This window comes from Portunus trituberculatus, chromosome 14 (assembly GCF_017591435.1).
Source record: "Portunus trituberculatus isolate SZX2019 chromosome 14, ASM1759143v1, whole genome shotgun sequence".
NCBI lineage: Eukaryota > Metazoa > Arthropoda > Malacostraca > Decapoda > Portunidae > Portunus > Portunus trituberculatus.
In genome coordinates, this window is record NC_059268.1 from 3,455,952 (window position 1) to 3,461,243 (window position 5,292).

At 38.2% G+C, this 5,292-nt stretch overlaps 1 long non-coding RNA gene across 1 annotated transcript; it reads left to right on the forward strand.

Moving 5' to 3' along the window:
• Window positions 1–12: 12 nt before the first annotated feature.
• On the forward strand, window positions 13–4,524 carry LOC123503353. The gene is made up of 2 exons (XR_006674420.1): window positions 13–2,752; window positions 3,032–4,524. It is a non-coding gene; the product is annotated as an uncharacterized LOC123503353 (long non-coding RNA).
• Window positions 4,525–5,292: the final 768 nt, after the last annotated feature.

Below are 5,292 nucleotides of genomic sequence, written 5' to 3' on the forward strand. Positions count from 1 at the left end.
AAGAGAAGTCAATACAAGTAAAAATACATCAGTATAGCTCTTTAATCATACCGGTTGTTTATTCCATATTTAACAGCAATGACTATGATAGGTGGTAAATGATATTGCAGTACTTGACATGGAAGTAGGCCGGGTCATCTCATAACTAAAAAAGGCAGGCACATAGTAATGGAAATATTCATAAAATCAACATTCATTAATTGGTAGGATTGTCTTTCCTCTTGATAACGTCCTGAAGCTTTTTGGGACTGATACTGCAAGATTTTGTAATTTATGAGGCTCAATACGATTCCACAATGCATGGATCTCCCTCTCAAGCTTTGACATCCAGTACATGACCTTCCACTGGAGAGCCTTCTTAACGATTTGCCTAGCCACTCCTCAATAAATTGTACTTCAGTCACAAAACCATTGGATTACTGATTTGGCTGTATGAGGCTTTGCCCCATCTTGCTGAAAGATGGTAGCTATAGTGTCTTCAAAAGCCTGGGGTAAAACACACAGCAACTCCAGTAATTATACTGGTTCACCCTTTCCTTGTGAGACACATTAAGGTGGGCCTTGCTGTAACCAACCAATGCTCCCCCACATCATCAATGGATCTGGGTGTTTTATAGTAGCACAAGTGTAGCGGGCATCCAGTAGATCACTACTGTGATGGCGATAAACATTACAATTTCTATTGCATGTCACCATAAAGGTGCTTTCATCAGACCACAATACAATCAGCCAGTTCTCATCTCACACTCCATACTTCCTGGTAAACTGGACCCTATTCACTTTGAGGAGAGGCTTCTTTATTGGGTAGTGATTATGGTAGGCAAGCTCAGCAGTGAGGCGGGATACTGTATAAACAAAGACCTCTTCCAGCAACCTAAGGTTCTCTTCCTTTATTTTTCTCGCTGTCAGGACAGGATTAGTCTTTAGTTGTTGTTTCACTATGTTTCTACACCACTTGTCTTTTATTGGGCACTGGCCTCTCGTGGGTGGGATAATTCTGACTGCCGTGCTAGTAGGGCTTGGCAACCCAACGCCACATAGAACACTCACTCACACCAGGTTGTGCCATGATATCTTTCATTTACAGGCCAGATTCTTTTAAAGCAATGATCTGAGCAATCTTGCCCTGCTCTAAATGTGTGTTCTTGCCCATATTAACAACACATGGCCACTCAAAACACTATATGGTGGATAGAATCCAGGGGCGCTTCACGGATGACACGCGGTTAAAACCTCACACACACACACACACACAGTCAACCTGAGGGCTTCCAAGATATTTATTGTGGCGGCAAAAGGAAGCTCCGCCCCCTAGCTACATGTACCACTGGCCAGCTGACTTGTCCCAAAAGTATCATACCAATTTCAATCGATTCTGTTTTTGCCAAATTGTAGATCAAGTGGCTAGGACCCGGCCTACTCCTTCGTCAAGTCCTGTGTGTTTCATATGTGTGTATGTTAACTCATAATCAAAACTTCCACAATAGGGAGAAATGAGTTAATAAAAGTTTGTGGGAGGTCTTTGCTGACAAGTGCTTAAGTAAAAAAAGTATTGGTGGATATCTGTAAACTCATTGACGTTTGACCTTGGGCATATATAGCTAGCAACAAGAAAAGCCTATAGAACAACTTCACAGCTATTTTACAAGACATAATGATCTTGAATGAATGATGATAATACATAGATTTAAGGGGATGGAATATCACACTTGTGAATATAAACTTGTCAGTAAACCCACAGTTGTAGATTTGAAGTATTTATTCTGATACTTCAAGTCTACAACTGTGGGTTTACTGACAGATTTAAAAAAATACTTGTATCTGTAAAAAGAACAGGGATTTAAACATCATTGCAGAAACAGAATTACATTCAGCATGTAATTCTGTTTGGTATGTGCCTGTTAAATAAAGTCTTTTCACCACAGGGGTGGTGTCATATCTTTTCATGATCATGGTAGAGGCTCCTTAATACCTTCCTAGGAAGGCAAGGTTTTCTGATGCTTTTGGAACACTTGCAACCTTCTACACTCTCTGGGGAGCAGGTAACAGTGTGAGAGTCACTCAGGTGACAGACCATTCTCATATTCTCTCTCTCTCTCTCTCTCTCTCTCTCTCTCTCTCTCTCTCTCTCTCTCTCTCTCTCTCTCTCTCTGTTTTAAAATAACTCACCCAGAGTTGACTCGCACATTGTTGCCTATTTCCCATAGAGTGTAAAAGGTTGTCAGGTAGTGTTCCCAAAATATCAGAACATCTTACCTTCCTGGGAAGATAGTAATAAGCATTTACTATATACTGTGGAAAGAAATTACTTGGTCATATGGTGTCAAGACTTTCCGTGCCTACTGTAGCATTTGAATTATATTAAAATGATGTGTCATCAACTTCAAGCTTACAGTAGAGGTGCATGATTCAAGGTTTAGTGAAGAATATTAGGTTGCTTTCACAATCTTTTCCTCTTTCAGGTCACCACAGAGGTCACGGCGGTCTCAGAGCAGAGATTCTCACAAAAGGCGAAGCAGGAGTAGATCTCGGTCACGCAGCTGATCTCATCAATGCAGTAGTAAAACGAGGGGAGCAGATGCTTGACCTAAAGCAGGGCAAAGAGAAAAGACTATCCTCAGGCAGTGAATAGTGGCATATTGTCTCAAAGTTGAGGCAAAAAGTGAATGAGTAAAAAAATAAAGGCAGAGTCCATATAAGGAAGCAAACCAGGACCTCAGCTACAGCAAACTGGCCCCTCAACACCACCAAGGTTACTACTGTTCCTGCCTTCATAGAATTTCTTCTTGCTTCTCATCTATCTCTTGCTCTTGTATTTTTCACGCTTTTTAATTTGTATATAGATTTCCTTTTTCAGGCATGTCCACTCAGTGCTCTTCTGATTGGATTAAGAGGTCATAAAATATAACTTTAGATGTGCTAGGAAAAAGGTTTATCAAACAAATACCGGAGAAAGTCAATTATTTATTTTTTTCTCACTCTTTCTTCGTTAGGATAGGTGAGGCTTACTTTTGTTTTATTTATATATCAGAAGAGCATTGGGTGGTAAGAAAAGTGTTGTTGGAGAGTGAGGAGTGAAGCACCACACCGTTTGGCCAGACAACTGCGATGATTCTTCGGAACTGCGATGATCATCTATACAGAACACCGGGTTTTAACATGCTTCCGCATGGAAATGCTCGTCTACAGAAATTACATGTGTGATACTGGCTGTATATGCCTTCCTAACATGCAAAGCTGAAACATGCAAATTATAAAGTTTTGAAGATATAGTAATGTCTTCAATAGTACACTTAAAAGTGATTTGATTTAAGTTTGTACCTGTACACATGTTTTATATATATGGTCTAAGCAAATGTGGTATACCAGACTAATGACAGTACAGTACATATTTATGTAAAAAAAAAAATAAATAAAAAAAGAATAAAAAAAATAAAAATAGGGAAAAATACCCCTATCTATTGCAAGTGTGACTGCTCACTGATGTGAGTTTTTTCTATTATTTTAACATGGGTTTGTTAATATTTCTGCACCTGTATATAGTAGAAAATAAAATCTGGGCAGGATTCAGATTTGGGATAAAAATTTGTATAATGCAGCAATTCAAAAAAATTCTGCAGTGTACAGGATCTTGTTTCTTCATCCCAGACTATGAGTACAAAATTTGTACATTATCATTTGTAAAGCTCCCAGTTGTGTTGGGCAATATATTTAAGGCAGATGTATTAGTTTCAATCATATTTCCAGTAATGAAGAATGTAAACACAGTGATTGGAGCAACTTAGTATTTGATGTTATAAAACTAATGATTTTATGTACTAGGACTGATCAGTTGTCATTGTTTTATTTCTGGGTGACTTTATAACCAAGTCAATAAAAAATAAAAATAATAAAAAAAATTTCTATACATTTTTTAAGTTACATTATGAATACTACAAAATATCATAGCTCTGAAAAAACGACGATGCGGTTAGGAAATTTAATTTAGAGCTTTATTACTAGTAATAATATTAATTGACTATTGTAGTGGATAATTTTTTGTGCTAGATCACGATTTCAGCTGTTAAGATGATGGTTTTGCCATGTATGATTGAGCTGTCCTGTAAGCCACTATTTAAGGGTGGTGTTGATGCTACTCATGCTGGGTGTAACTGGTTATAATTGGCTGACACTGGTAGCTGCTTGTTTCACTGGGGAGTGCTTAAAGTTCTTCTGATTGGACACAAGTTTCAGTGAAAACTCTGATGAATAATGCCTCTATTTTAGAGAGGCATTGCACATCTCTGCATGTGTCAATTATTTAAATACGGGATCCTCACAATTCGACGGGGTTAGGGCGGTTTTTCATCAGTCAAATCAGCATTTATTAAGTCGTGAAGCAATTTTTCCCATAAAATACTTAAGAATTAAGGGGGATAGGGACCAACCTCCAGCCTAGACCCCCTCAAAACATCACTATAACCTCTAAAAAACACTAATTTTATAACTTAAACCAAATCAGAACTATTAAAGGCTTCATTTATATCTAACTTGTTTTATTAAACACATTAGGGTGCTGTACAGTACATTTTTGGAAATAAAACACTTGCAGTGGTCATGCAGTACTTACTTATCACTGTTCTTCCAAATGGTTGATACTGTTGATCTAGAGACACCCATTTGCACTGCAACGACACTGTGACCTTTACCTGCCTCACACTTTCTTATAAGCTCAAGCTTATTAGGGCTAGGAGCTGGAGATAGCTTTCCGTCGTCTTGAGTCAGACGAAACACGTTTTACTCTAGCGTCAATTTTTAGTCAAAGATCTATGGTTTCTAATTATAAAAGTGTTAATTGGAATGATATTATAATCTCAAATCAATAGAATCTTGATAAGTACATGTATATATATATTTTTTGTCCTAGCCTAACAGTGAAAAGTAGTTCAGTTTGTTTACATTTCTCTGGGACAGCAACGTTCCAAGGCAGAACTTCCAAGGAACAACTGGCCAAGATGAGCAGCTATGTTGTTTATGAGTGGACAAAGCTGTCTGAAGAGTTTCTTGTAGGGAGCATTAAAGGTCAAAAATAGCAATGAAAAATTAGCAACGGCTTGCTGGGGGTGAAGGGGCCGCCATGTTTGTTTACAGTTGACAAATGCAACAAAGGCAGAAGCGAGCTTGTGTGTGACGACCAGCGTCGACAAAAGTTGACAGTCTTCAGAGACATTCTGGAAGATCTACAATATCCAGGAAAAGAAAAAAAAAAATCTTGACAGAATGCAGCCATGACACAGTATGTGCATCCTTGAA